Source organism: Rattus rattus, chromosome X (genome assembly GCF_011064425.1).
Source record: "Rattus rattus isolate New Zealand chromosome X, Rrattus_CSIRO_v1, whole genome shotgun sequence".
Taxonomy (NCBI): Eukaryota; Metazoa; Chordata; class Mammalia; order Rodentia; family Muridae; genus Rattus; species Rattus rattus.
The window spans coordinates 77,338,061-77,354,242 of NC_046172.1; positions in this window are offsets into that span (position 1 = coordinate 77,338,061).

Below are 16,182 nucleotides of genomic sequence, written 5' to 3' on the forward strand. Positions count from 1 at the left end.
CCTTTGCTAAGAACTTAAAGCTTGGAATCCATGAAGATTCTAATAATTATTTCCACCTCTCTGAGCTCTTTTGCTATCACTCTCTTCAGTTTGGAGTTGAGAAGACTTTCCTATTAGAGGATGTGTCTCACATGAAGGAGACTTAAATCTACCCACTATAACACTAGTGAGAGCAAAGAGCAGATAGCAAACTTTATGTTTGCAACTAGGGTTTTGAGGTTCTGTATATGACAGAGCCCTTTGATAAGTTCAGCAGCTCAAGGGATTTGATGGACACCACCTGCTCTCAGTGACTAAGGAGGGCCTGGTGCTACCAATGAATGAGGAAGGGAAGAAGAAAATGGAGGACAGCAAAGCACATTTTGAGAATCTTCACAAGGGTTGGTATAAGTAAAATTTTCTCTATTGGTAGTATGCAAATTACCTGTTGCACAATGAGTGATAATCAGTAGAGGTGAAGCTTCTAGTTAGGTCCAGAATGATTTCTCTATGTTCAGTAGCATAAGCGATACCTTAAAAATATTGCTGTGTGGTCAGCTTATGGACAATAATTAACAGTTTTTCCAGTAGAACATGATTTTGGAGAGAAAGTCTATTGGACATTTTGGCCAATGAAGATTAAGATTTTCAAATAATTTGCATTATATTGGCCACATATTGACTACACTCCAAGACAGCCTCCATACCAAAGAATAGCAGGTCAACAAAATTAGACTCAATAGACTTAGAGAGTGAAAGAAAGAAAGAGTGAGAGAGCAGAAAAGAGGACGAAATTGGATGTGCATGGAAGTAAAAGTGATTATGAGTGGAATGGTGGAGAGATGATCAAGATAATTTAAAATACTGAAAGAATTAAATGTCTTTTTAAAAATTATCATATTTTGCCTTCTTAAAATGCCATTCTTTGATGATATCTACTCCTGCATAGAAATTTTCCACAGTATATTATAGCTTGAGGATATTCTCTCACAGCTTCTGTAGCCTTCGGTTTCAGAGTATATGGACTTCACAGTTGACATATGCATATACAACCACAAGCTTATTGAATAAAACTTGCACATATTATATTCATAGCTTTAATGAACATGATACAGATATTGTGGTTCACCCCTTAGCACTCCTGAGGGTGAGGTACCAATATTGTATCCAATGTGAGGCTATAGTGAGTTTCAGTCCTCCTAAAGCTACTAAGACCTTGCTGTTTGTTTTATCTACATTTTAGGTATTATTAAATTGTAGTTAATATATGCCATGATCATAATTTCTTGCTTAATTGTCTGTCTGTTTTGTATGTATACTGGAGAAGTTACACATTTTCTCCAATAAAAGGAGATGAAACATTTTAAAAATCTTTGTAAATTTTTGGCTTCAAATTTTATTTTCCTTTTATTTTTCCTGTACTAACCTGGATTTACCAGAATCCATATACTTAGTTTATTATGAACTAAAGTTTCATTATGCTCTCATATTACTATAAACATAAATCCTTTATTGAAATGTAAGATATATACTTAGTTCTCATTTGAAATATAATGAGGTTATATGTCTTTATATATATGTATGTGTGTATAAACTTCTTGTTATACATGTGTATACATAAAAATTGGTTACATAACCTAAATCATTTTAAAACTACTTTTAATTATAATAACAATTTATTTTGCCATTGTGGTTGAATATAAATATATACACATTAAATTTTGTATTTGTCATGACTTTTAATATTTTTCATATTATAATTGTAGTAGTTCTAAAAAGATGTTGGGGAAGACAATATAGATATGTTAACATTTCTTCTACCAGTTTACCTGATAAAATTCTTACAGTATTTCTTTGTTTTGAGTAAATAGTCTTATAGGTTAGAAAGTAAAAGTCAAAATTTATCATTTTATTATGTACACTTTACACTGCAGGACTACTGGTTTCCCAAAACTACCCTTTATCTACTGAGTGGTTGTAACACTCATACTAATGTCAGTTGAACTTTTGTTTATATACTTAAGGAATTTCAAGTCTATTACATTGTTTGATTTCTCATTTATTATTCTGCTATATCTTAACAACATTATATGAAATAAGAAGTTCTTAATCCTAGGACTACATTAGATATAAATGTACTTTAAGGTTACTTTTGGTACCATACTAATTTTAAGATGGTATTATCAACTACTTTTTAATAAGCATTGGATATCCTGATGACTGTATAGAACATATAACACTTGTTTAGCAATATTGACATATTAATACATAAGCCTATAAAAGATAAATGGAGAAAGCTATTCTATTTATGATGATATTTTTGAGCATGTGTACAAATTTGCTTAGTTCTAAATTTGTAATGAATATTTTTCCACGCTGTCAAGAAACTGTATCTCAGATTGTTATAAAATTGTATTAATATTTTGGGTATGGTATGGCTCCCATTTAGAAATTTGAAATTCAAATTTATATGATGTTGACTTGAAATTGAGAAAGAGGGAATCTTTTCTCTTGTTCTTATCCTACAAAACAGCCAACCATTGAACTGAGAATGAGGTCCCCAAAGGAGGAGTTAGAAAAAGGATTGAAGGAGCTGAAGTGGTTTGCAACCCCATAAGAACAATACCAACAAACCAGAGCTGCCAGGGAATAAACCAGCATCCAAAGAACATACATGGACAGATCCATTGCTGCAGCTGCATATGTAGAAGTGGATGGCTTTGGTGGGCATCCATGGAAGAAGAACCCCTTGGTCCTGCCAAGGCTTGATGCCCCAGTGTAGGAGAATATCAGGGTGGGGAGGTAAGAGGGAGAGGGTGGTTGAGTGGGGAAATATTCTCATAGAAACATGGGGACAGGGATGTTGTAGGGGGTTTATGGACAGGAAACCGGGAAAGGGAATTAACATTTGGAATGTAAATAAAAATATCCAATAAAAAATACTTTAATGTATCATATTCCAATATGTATAGCATATAATTTGCCATCTCAACTTAAAAATATAAAATTCAGTATTAAATTTATTCACATTACTATGTAATATATTTCCAAAATTACATTCTTATTGTATTAATATCTTTAAATAGATCATATTGTATTTACAGGTTCACAACTCATAATTTGTTGTTATTAGATATTAAAAGTGTTATAGTAACTTAGTAACTGTGAATATCTTATTTTCTTTCTGATTTGTTGTGATTTAGCTTGTCTCCTTCCTGTTTTTTTTTTCTAATTGTTTAGTGTTAGTTGTAGATTTAATGTTCCTTTTTATCTATGCATTGTAGTGTTTGTGTCCATTGATGCCTTTGAGCTTCTCACCAATGGTCATCCAATGCTTGCACAGACTTACCATGAAATACGTAGAACATTAAACATTCCTAAAATCACTGCAAAATTTAATTTCCAATATTTTAAAATTAAAATCTTATTCCAATTTTCTTCTCATGCCTTTCCTCTCTTCAACTCCTTCCCTATATTTACACCTGTTTCCTCTCACACCCATGACCCAGTTTACTTAGTTATTATTACATGTATATAAGCACTAATATGGAAGTAAAACCTGCTGCACCTGATTGCAGTGGCTGATATGAATATGATTTATGGCTGACCACATGGTATTGAATAAGCAAACAATGATCTCTTCCTGGGTTAGACTAATCCTAACATTTTATCATTCCTTACTTGGTGGTAGTTGTTTGTCTAGAGATGGGTAGGGTTCCATAAGATTTAAACTCTGAATGTTTGCATGATGTTGTACTTCTTTACCTCTTATTTAGGAAAGCATGTTCTTAAGGTATCATCGGTGAAGTCCTTCCATCTTTAATTAAAAAATTTTTTGATAATATGAATATTTTTTCATGAATTGGCTCTAGAAGTCTACATTTTTCTTAATTTCCTATTCATGCAGAGTTCAGAATTCACTGAGAAGCTTGAGTTCTGTTTTGTCTCTCTTCTCTTCCCTCTTTCTTCTGAGATTATTTCATTATAAACAGATTTGCATCTTTTATGATCCCAAGAATATTACATAATTAAAATGAAATTATTACTTCTAGCATCTCATCTCCTGGACATTTCTTCCAAGCATTTTGGTAAATGGATATTTTGACCTATTATATTTTACTTGCAGCAACTTAGAAACTTATAAATATACTTTCCCAAACCTTCCAAGACAACTATATTTGAGCTGACAGCTGCACATTTAGATAATAGGAAGATAAAACTTTGAAGTGATCATTCATTTTCGAGTAAATTAAGTGACCCAAGAAACCCCATGTACCCTCCCATACACACTCAAACATACACACATATTAGCCAGTTTTTTGTTTCTCTAGTAAATATTTTATTGGTTTACAGACTCCTAATATAAGAGTTCTATAATAGTCCCCAGATTTCTCACTGTTTTTATGAAGGAGACAATTTTACTTTTCTGGTTATTGTTTTATTGTTAATAGTCTATAAATATTTAAATATTGCATATTTGTTTCTAATGTAATGTTTAAAAACTCAACATTTTGTCAGTTATATATATATGTTATCATGTCCATATATGAATATTAATAAATTTCTAGTATTCCCTAGAGTGTAACATTTTTTATTATCTAACTTAATGAGTCTAATTCAAGATTTGCTCATGAGTGGGAAATATAAATATTCAAATCTAATTTGGTTCTCACAATTGATACCAATATTTTAATATTTTCTAGAAACAACATAATACAAACCATCTTCTCAGGAAAAGAAATGTCTCCTATATAGAGGATCAAATGCAAAATTTTATGACTGCCATTTTGGCAAAATTCTGTTATAGTATTTTGAAACATTTCTTTTAACTCTGCTAAGTTTCTTGTGTATATTGGCCTATGTAAAAGGAAATATTGGTAAGAATTGTTTTTGCTATTCTGTTTTTTTTTTTAGCCTTTCCTGATGAATTTGAGAATTGGTCTTTTCATGAATTTGAAGATTGTGTTTGTATTTTAATGGGGATTTCATTGAATCTGTAGACCGCCTTTGGTAGGATGGCCATTTGTACAATGTTAATTCTGCCAATCCATGAACATAGGAGATCTCTCCATTTTCTGAAAGCTTCGATTTCTTTCTTGAGAGACTTGAAGTTCTCATTATACAGATCTTTGAACAGGTTAGAGTTACCCCAAGATATTTTATATTATCTGTGGCTATTGTGAAGGTTGTTTCCCTACTTTCTTTCTCAGCCTGTTTATCATCTATATAAAGAAAGGCTACTCATATTTGAGTTAATTTTATATCCAGACACTTTGCTGAAGTTACTTATCAGCTGGAGAAGCTCTCTGGTAGAATTTTGGGGTGTGCTTTATGTATATAATATTATCAACTGCAAATAGTGATACATATAATTCTTTTTTGCCTGCTTATATCCCCTTAATCCCCTTATGCTGTCTTGTTGTTCTAGCTAGCACTTCAAGTATATATTGAATAGATATGGGCTGAGTGGGCATCCTTGTCCCTGATTTTAGTAGGATTGCTTCAAGTATCTCTCCATTTAATTTGATAATAGCTGTTGTTTTGTAGTAAATTGCTTTTATTATGTTTCGGTATGGACCTTGAATTCCTGATCTTGCTGATACTTTTAATATGAAGGTATGTTGTATTTTGGAAAATGCTTTTTCTGCATCTAGAGAGATGATCATGTTTCTTGTTTTGTTTTAAGAGTTTGTTTACACAGTGGATTACATTAATGGATTTTTGTATATATGGAACTAAACTTTCATCCCTGAGTTGAACCTTACTTGATCATGGTTTTGATGAGTTCTTGGATTCAGTTTGCAAGAATTTTATTGAGTATTTTTGCATCGATATTCATAAGTGAGATTGGTCTGAAGTTCTCTTTTTTGGTAGGTCCTGGTATGGTTTAGGTATCTGAGTAATTATGGCTTAATAGAATGAATTATGTAGTGTTTCTTCTGTTTCTATTTTATAGAATAGTTTGAAGAATATTGGTATTAGGACTTCTTTGAAGGTCAGGTAGATTTCTGAACTAAATCCATCTTGCCCTGGGCTATATTTGATTGGGAAATTGTTAATAACTCCTATTTACTTATTGGATATGAGTCTGTTTAGAAAGTTTTACATACCCTTGATTTAAATATCGTATGTGGTATCTGTCTAGAGAAACATCCATTTCCTCTCAATTTTCTAGTTTTGTTGGCAATAGGTTTTTGCAGTAGGATCTGAAGATTTTACAAATTTCCTCCATTTCTCTTGATATGTCTTCCTCTTCATTTCTAATATTGTTAATTTGAATAATGGGACCTTTAATCAGTTGGGCTAGGGCTTTATATGTCCTGTTGATTCTTTCACAGAACTAGCTTTTTAGAATCACCATTCCCAACCTCAAGTTCTATTACAGAGCAATAGTGATTAAAAACTGCAAGGTATTGGTACAGAGACAGGCAGGTTGATCAATGGAATAAAATTGACCCAGAAATAAAACCACACACCTGATCTTTGACAAAGAAGCCAAAAATATACAATGGAAAAAACAAAGAAAGCACTTTCAGTAAGTCGTGCTGGTCTAACTAGTTGTCTGTATGTAGAAAAATGAAAATAGACCTATATTTGTCATCATACACAAAGTTTAAGTTCAAATGGATCAAGGACCACAACATAAAACCAGATACACTGAATCTAATAGAAGAGAAAGTGGAAAAGATCCTTGACCTCATTGGTACAGGGGGAAATTTCCTAAATAGAACTCCAATGTCACATACTCTAATATCAAGAATTGATAAATGGGACCTCATGAAACTGGAAATTTTCTGTAAGGTAAAGGATATAGTCAATAAGACAAATCATCAATCAAAACATTGAGAAAAAAATCTTCACTAAACCCATATCCAATAATATGTTAATATCCAAAATATATAAAGAACTCAAGAAGCTAACCACCAAAAAACAAAACAACCCAATCAAATAGAGAGTATAGTACTAAACTGAGAATTCACAAGAGAAATCTCAAATGGCTGAAAAGCAAGTAAAGAAATGTTCAAGTCCTTAATGATCAGAGAAATGCAAATCAAAATGACCCTGAGATTCCACTTTATACCAGTAACAATGGCTAAGATGAAAACTTTAGGTGAAAACATATGCTGGTGAGAATGTGGAGAAAAGGAACACTCATCCATTGCTTGTGGGATTGAAAACTGGCAATGCCACTCTGGAAATCAATTTGGAGGTTCCTCAGAAAATTGGAAATAAACCTACCTAAAGACCCAGAAATACCACTTTTAGGAATATACCCAAAAGATGCCACACTATGTCATAAAGGCATTTTTCCATTATGTTCATAGCAGCCTTATTTTTTATCACAGATGTCCCATAACAGAAAAAGGGAAACAAAAAATGTGGTTCCTTTACACAATGGAATACTACTCGGCTATTAAGAACAAGGAAATCCTAAGTTTTGCTGGCAGATTGATAGAACCAGAAAATATCATCCTTAGTGAGGTAACTCAGACCCAAAAGGACATGCATATTATGTTCTCACTAATAAGTAGATATTAGCCATGAAAAAGTACAAAATACTCAAGACACAGCCCACAGAACTCAAAAAGGTCAACAATCTGAAGGTCCCAAGTGAAGATGCCTTAGTCCCACTTGGGAGGGAGGAGAAAGCAACCACAAGGGAGGGGGGAGGGAGAGACATGGGAGGGAAAGGGGATGTGGGTAGAGGGAGAGAGTGGAATATGATTTGGTATTGGGTTGGGGAAAAGGACTGAATTCCTGAAGGCCAGCTGAAAAAGAAATGGAAACAGGCAACCTCAAAGGAAGGAGGTTGGGGGACCCTTCAGAATGTATGAGAGACCTGGAATGTGAGAGCTTCTCAGGACTTAAAGAGGTGACCATAGATGAATTTCCCTACTGTGCAGAGGTGGAACTTGTTGAGCCAAGCTCCAGCAGACAAACAGGGCATCAAGTCAGGGACAGGGTTGCTGTCCCAAGAGAAAACGCTGACCAACAATTCTTCCTATCTGAAAGAAATGCAGGGAGGAAAAGCTAAAATATCCTGAGGAAAAGAAGAAACCACTACAGGCCCAAAATAGGATAAAGCTCAGGGGGAAGTCCAAGACCTGATAGCATTACTGAAGGTATGGGACATTCACAAAAAGGGATCTATCATGATTTCCCTACAAAAGACCCAAAAAGAAGCTGAAAGTGTCAGATGCAAATATGTGTATCCAACCAATGGACTGAAGATGCTGAGCCCTGTGGTTGAATTAAGGAAAAGTTGGAGGAAGCTAAGGAGAAGGGCAACCCTCTAGGAAGACCAGCAGTCTCAATTAACTTGGACCCCCAAGATCTCTCAAACACTGAACACCATCCAGGCAGCATACTCCAGGTAGATTCTATAAGTATTCTCTCTCCACTGAAGGGCGTGTCATCAACGGTGCCTCCCTTTGAGTCCTGAAAGTCTCTCAACTCCCAGGTCTCTGGTATATTCTTGAGGATCCTCCCATCTCTTACCTCCTGAGTTTGCCTGTTTCTATTCTTACTGCTGTCCCTCAGAACTTCAGTCCTGCTCCTCCCCTCCCCCAATATCTGCTACTCTTCCCCTCAATGTTCCCTCCCTCACTCTACACCCCCCCACACCATGATTGATTCCTTTTTCCTCCCAAGTGGGATCAAGGCATCCTCACCTGATAAATTCTACTTGATAACCTTCTTTAGTCTTGTGGATTGTACACTGTTAAGTCTGAATGATTTTGGGGTAGTATACACTTATAGATGAGTTCACATCATGCATGCACTTTAGACTTTCAGTCACCTCACAAGGATATTTCCCGGTTCCATCCATTTGCCTGCAAAACTCGTGCATACAAACTGGGACCTAACATGGTTGCCCTCTCAAAGGCCCAACAAGCAGCTGCAGAAAGACTCTGTTGCATGTTTTACACCCAAACAATGGACAGAAGCTGATGACTCCTGTGGCTGAATTAGGCAAAAGATGGAAGAAACGGGGGGAGGAGGATGACACTGAAGGAAGACCAGCAATCTCAGTTAACCTGGATCTCCAAGATCTTTCAGGATCAGTGGACCATGAACCAGGAAGCATACACTAGCAGAAATGAGGACCCCAACCCATGTATAGCCCAGGACTGCTGGCCTGGTCTGAGTTTAATCAGAGAAGATACAACTAATCATCAAGAGACTGGCCCCACATGATCCCTAACCTGTCACGTGGAACTGATATGTCAAAATACAAAGAACATGATTCAAAAACTAGAGTTGTATTTGAAATCAAAATGGCTGCCTGCATAGACAGCACAATTTGATGTCCTTTTGCCCCATCCCCATGTTATGGCAAGCCACAGCAAAAGCTAGGATTTGTATTAAGAAAACTCTGAGCTGGACACTCTTCCTTTTGATCCCAAAAGAAGCTGTGGGACTGTCTCCCTGTATGCAATTGGCTTTTCACTTGTGCTTGATCACCCAGGTCAATGTAGGCCATTTGGTCAAGCAGCCCCATTCCCTGTCTTAAAATTGCCCTGCTGAAAACAAGCCTCCCCACGGATAGACCTAATTCAAACCACTCACTACTATAACATAGCATTCAAGGGCAGTCTGGAAATACAAAACAATAGGGCAAAAACAGTTGAATAAGGTTTTATTGTTTCAAACTGTGCTTATCCTATCCCAAGAAGTTGCTCTTCCAGCCATGGCTTTTGTAGAAGCAAGCCTGTCACTCCTCCAGTTACTTTGTCCTCATAAGTGTAGCCTTCAGTTCATAGTGAATTTTGTTCACATTGGCAGACATGGATCACATCTTACCTGTAGGCTTGGCTACCTTCAACACTTTCCAATTTGTGTTCTCTTCCTTCACAAGGCAAAGTGGTACAGGGAAAAGAGGAGGAATGAGTTTGGGGGCTTCAGATGAGCATTGGAATTCCTCCTTCTTTTCTTCTTTCCCTACCTATGTAATTCATCACTTCTTCCTTTTATCAGACTTTATCAAGTTTGACTTGGGATTCATACTTCATCTTTTCATGCTTAGAAATGGATCTCCATTTTTCTGAACACATTGTAGAGAATTATGCAAAGACATTGTAGATGTTTGGCTGCTGCTCCTTCATTTAGTTTTTGAAGTTCATCATAAAATAGATGCAAGACCCATTCACCTTGGGCCTTAGTTGGACTGCTTTTCTCATATTTATAAGAGCATGAATTCCATGGCTGGATTCTGCTTATTGGATAGAAGAGATTTCTGTCTCTACAACCCAGAAAGGACCATACTTATGGTGAAATTTTCTCTCTGTCTATGCTCAGCCAGGGTTCAGCCTGATGGGGTGCTGGTGGGCATTATGTCAAAGAAGGCAAATTGTGAAGTCATACCTAGTTGACCAATGGCAGCCAAGCTCAGTTATTTACGAGGCCTTTTTTTTTTTTTAATATTTATTTATTTGTTATATAGGAATACACTATAGCTATCTCCACTCTCCAAATCATGGCATCAAATCTCATTAGAGATGGTTGAGAGCCATCAGATTTGAACTCAGGTTCTCTAGAAGAGTAGTCAGTGCTCTTAACCAATGAGCCAACTCATCAGCCCCCAGTTAGACCCTCTTAGTGAATAATTTCTCCAATGACTTTCTCTTTTGCCTCTAAGGAATGATAAAGACTTATCTGAACCTTATTAGCATTGCTATTGGCCATGGGAATCAGGCACTGTCTGGTCTCAGTGGGATAGGATGTTCCATATCCTGTAGATATTTGATACCACAAGGAAGGGGGATGCATGTAGGTTATAGAGTCCCTTTTCAGGCAAAGGGGAAGGGAAGATGAAGAACTCTGTGAGGGGAACTGAGGAGAAAATATGTAGCATGTGATGATTAAAAGTCATGGACCCTGTGCTGGGCCAGTAGATGAATTGTAATGGCAAGGCTGAATTGTACATATTTCCTGTATGTTTTCCTGTAACATCTCCCTTTACTGTGTGATTTTTTTCATTAGAAATATTTGTGTGTTTGTTGTGTAGTTCTGAAGTACTGGGAAGGAAACTCCAGGCCTTACACATGCTAGGCAAAGGATCCTACCACTGAGTTGTATCTCTAACCACCATTGGAGTGACTGATAAACATATGAATGGAAGAGGGAGATGTAGAAGGCAGAAGGAAAACTGTGAGCATTTTTTCAGCAAAATTCTCTCTCTCTCTCTCTCTCTCTCTCTCTCTCTCTCTCTCTCACACACACACACACACACACACACACACACACACACACACACACACACACACACACACACACACACACACACACACACACACACACTCACAGATACATACCTGGGCCAATATGTCTTGATTCTACTTGTGGTCTGATCTTGTAAGCAACCAAGAAACTTTCCTTGTTTCCTAGAATTTCTGTCCCATGTTTTCTTACTACAAATTAAGGGACATCTTCCCTTCTCAACCATAAAATTCAAACTTCAGCATCAGATATCAAGCAAACTAACTTACTCTACAGAGATCGTTCACCAGCTCCTATGATAAGTGCTGTCAAATCCCAGACACAAATGCTCTCTGCTCCACAAGGTGATTGGGTTGCCATCCCACAGTCAAAAACTCTGACCCAGAATTGTTCCTGTTTGAAAAAATTACAAGGACAGAAGGGAAAAGCCTTAAGAAAAGGAAGTACAGAGTCATGCCCAAAGTGGGATCCAACTCAAGGGGAAGCTATAGGACATGGCACCATTACTGAGGCTATGGTGCATTCACAAAGGAATGTATCATGATTTCTCTTCCTAACATCCAACAAGCAGTTGAAAGAGTCAGATGCAGACATGTGCATTCAACCAATGGACTGAAGAATCTGAACCCTGTGGTTGAATTATGAAAAAGCTGGAGGAAGCTGAGGAGGAAGGCTTCCCTGGAGCAAGACAAGTAGAGTAGTCTCTACTAACGTGAACCTCCGAGATCTCTCAAACACTGGAACAAAAACCAGGCAGCATACACCAGGAAGGCTGTACAATGACTCTCTCTTCACTGAAGGGCATTTCATCTTTGTATTTCCCACTGTCTTTGTGTGTTTGGCACTCTCAGTTCTCTGCTCTATTCTCAAGTGTCTGCCTGCCCACATCTCTACCTCCTGATCTTGCCTGTTTACATTATTTTATTGACCATTAGGGCTTCAGTTCTTCTATGCCCCAATACCTGATCCTCTTCAACTCCCTGTCCCCTTGACAGCTAGGTCACTCTCTATCTCTACTACCCATCTTTATTATGATTGCTTTATTCGTCCCCTCAAGTGGGAAGATAGGATTACCCCCAACACATATACAGCACAGAACTGCCTGCCTGAACTGCATTATCATCAGAAAGATGAACCTAATCATCATGAGACTGGGCCCCATGGACCCCGAACCTGTCACCCTAGACCTGAAGTTGATTTAAAGCCCAGAGTTGTATTCAAAATCAAAATGGCTCCCTGCATAGCCAGCACAATATGGTGTGTTTTTGTCCCATTCCCATGCTATGGCAAGCCACAGAAAACCTAGGATTTGTATTAAGAAAACTCTTACTGGTCACTCTACTCTTTGGATCCAAAAGCAACTATGGGGCTGTCTGCCCTTATGCAAATGGCTTTCACTTTTGTTTCAGCACCCAGATCAACATAGGCCGTTTGCTTCCCATTGCCATCCAGTCTTAGAAAATCCTCTCAGAAATCCAGCCTCCCAAAGGCTAGACTTGAGTACAACCACTCACTAATATAGCATGACATCCAAGGGAAGTCTGGAAATATAAAACATTGGGGTCAGAAAACAAGGTAAATAAGGTTATAATGTTTCATACTATGCTTGCACTATCCCAAGAATTTGTTCTTCTAGCCACGGCTTTTGTAGAGGGAAGCCTGTGACTCCTCAAGTTACATTGTCCTCATAAGTGCAGCCTTCTGTTCATAGGGAATTTTGTCCACATGGGCAGACATGGACCACATCTGTCTAGAAGCCTTGACCACCTTCACCACTGTCCAGATTGGGTCCTCCTCCTTCTGCATGGCAAAGTGGTCCAGGGAGAAGAGCAGGAAAGAGGTTCGGAGCTTCAGCAATGTGTTTGCATCCCTCCTACTCTTCCTTCTTCCTGTGTAGGTCTTCATTTTTTCCTTATGCCGGGGTTTGTGAAGCTTATCTAGGACTTCATATTTTACCTTTTCATGCTTTGAGATGGATCTCCATTTTTCTGAACACTTTGTAGAAAATTCAGAAATTCTTGTAGTGTTTTTTTGATGATGCTTCATTTGGATTCTGAAATTCTTCATAAAATAGATAAGGCCCATTCACTTTGGGCCTTAGTTGTTTCTTTTTCATATTTGTGAAAGCATAGATTCTATAGCTGGATCCTGCTTCTTAGGATAGTAGAGATTTCTGCCTCATCACAACAGGAGCAATCTAGAAAGGACCCTACTTTGGTGAAATTTTCTCTCTGCCTGTGCCTCGGAGAGGTCTCAGCATGGTCAGTGCTGGTAGGCATTGTTGTGTCAAACAAGGCAGATTGTGATGTCTTTCCTGAGCTGACCAATGACAGCCAAGCTCATTCATTTACAGATAGGCATTTTTTTTAAAAAAAAGATATATCTATTTGTTATATATGAGTATACTGTAGCTGTCTTCAGACACACCAGAGGATGGAATCAGATCTCAGTACAAGTGGTTTTGAGCCATCAGATTTGAACTCAAGATCTCAATAAAAGCAGTCAATGCTCTTAAACAAGGAGACAACTCCCCAGCCCTAGGGAGGCCGTAATAATAGATGGTTTCTCCAACAACATTCTCTTTTGCCTCAAAGAAGTGAAAAAGGCTTATCTGAACCTTATTTGAGCTGGTATTGACCTGGGAATTGAGCCCTGTCTTGTCTGCATGGGAGAGGACGTTCCACATCCTGTAGAGACTTGATAACAAAAGAAAGGGGGATATCTGGGGGTATAGAGCCCCTTTCTGGGCAAAGCAGAGAAGGATGAAGATTTATGTGATGGGGACGGGGGACAAAATATGTAGTATGTAATGATCAAAATGTCATGGACCCTATGCTGGCTCAATAATGTATTAATGGCTAGGCTGAATTGTATATATTTCCTGAATGTTGTCCTGTATCATCTCCCCTTTCCTGTATGATTCTTTTCATTAGAAAGATTTATGTGTTTCTTGTATAGTTTTGGAGTATTGGGGAGGAAACTGATGACCTTACATATGCCAAGAAGCGGTTTACCACTGAGCTATATCTCAATCCCACACTATAGTGGTTCATAAAGAAATACACTGAGGTGGGAGACTTAGAAGGCAGAAGTAAAACTGTATCTAGTTTAGAGCATACAAACACATACAGTCACACACACACACTCACACACACAGTCATGCACACAGACACACACACACACACACACACACACACACACACACACGCAGAGAGAGAGAGAGAGAGATACACACCTGGGCCAATATGAGTTGACTCCACTTGTAATCTAATCCTGTGAGCAATTCTTGTATTCTAGAATTTCTGTCACATGACGTTTCCTTACTACAAATTAAAGGGACATCTTCCCCTTTCAACCATAAAACTCAAACTTCAGTATCAGATAGCAAGCAACTAATTTACTCTAGAAAGATTGTTCACTCGTTCCTATGATTTGTGCTGTCAAATTCCAGGCACAAATTCCCTCCTTGCCCATTGATGGGTTTGCCATCCCAAAAGTCAAAAACTCTGACCTAATTGTTTTCCTGTTTGAAAAATTACAACGACAAAAGGGAAAAGTCTTATGAAAAGGAAATACAGAGTCATACTCAAAGAGGGATCCAACTCAAGGGGAAGCTGCAAGACCTGACACCATTAATGAACCTATTGTGCAGTCACAAAGGAATGTATCATGATTCCCTCCATAAGAGCCAACAAGCAGTTGAAAGAGTCACAGTTGAAATATATGTGCATTCAACCAATGGACTGAAGATGGGGATCGCTGTAGTTGAGTTAAGAAAATGCTGGAGGAGGCTGAGGAAGAAGGCAACCCTCTAGGAATACCAGTAGTCGAAATTAACCAGAGCCCCTATACCTCTCAAACACTGGAACAAAAGCAGGCAGCATATACGAGGTAGACGCTAAAATTACTCTCTCTCCACTGAAGAGCATTTGGTCTTTGGTCCCTCCATTGAGTCCAGAAATTCTCTCACCTCTCAGGTGTCTGGTCCATTCTCAAGCTGCTCCCCTCCCCTGCCATCTCTGCCTGTTAATATTGCCAGTTTCCATTATTTTGCTTTTTCTTAGGGCTTCAGTTCTTCTCTGCCCCAATATCTGTCCTCTTCAACTCCGTGTCCCATAAGCAGCCAGGTCCCTCCCAACTTCTATTAAACCTCTTCACTGTGATTGCTTTCTTCTTGCTCCCAAGAGGGATTTAACCACCCTCAATTGTCTCATCCTCTTAATCTCCTTAAGTTCTGTCAGTTTTATCTTGTGTAGTCTGTATATTTTTTTTGGCTAATATCCACTTTTAACTGAGTACATACCATGACCATTCTTTTGAGTCTGAGTTACCACATTATGATGATATTTTCTAGTTTCATCCATTTGCTGGCAAAACTCATGCTTACAAACTGGGGCCTTGAATGACTGTCCTCTGAAAGGCTCAACAAGCAGCTACAGAAAGAGTCAGGTACAGGGTTTACACCCTAACAATAGACCGATGGTGATGACCCAGATGATGGCATTGGGGAAAGAATAGAAGAAATTGAGGTGGGCAACCCTGCAGGAGGACCAGCAATCTCAGTTAACCTGGATCTCCAAGATCTCTCAGGATCACGGGACCACCAACCAGGAAATATCCACTAGCAGATATGAGGACCCCAACACATATAAACACAGGACTGCTGGCCAGGTCTATGTGTACTCAGAGAAGAGGCACCTAACCATCACGTGACTGGAAGGCCCACATGGCCCCTAACCTGTAACCTGGACCTGATATCTCAAAAATGCAAAGAAGTTGTTTGGAAACCCAGAGTTGTATACAAAATAAAAATGGCTCCTTGCACAATATGCTGTGTTTTTGCCCCATTCCCATGCTATGGCAAGTCACAGCAAACCTAGAATTTGTATTAAGAAAACTCTTACTGGTCACTCTACTTCTTGGACACAAAAAGCAACTATGGGCTGTCTCCCCCATATGCAAATGGTTTTCACATCTGTTTCG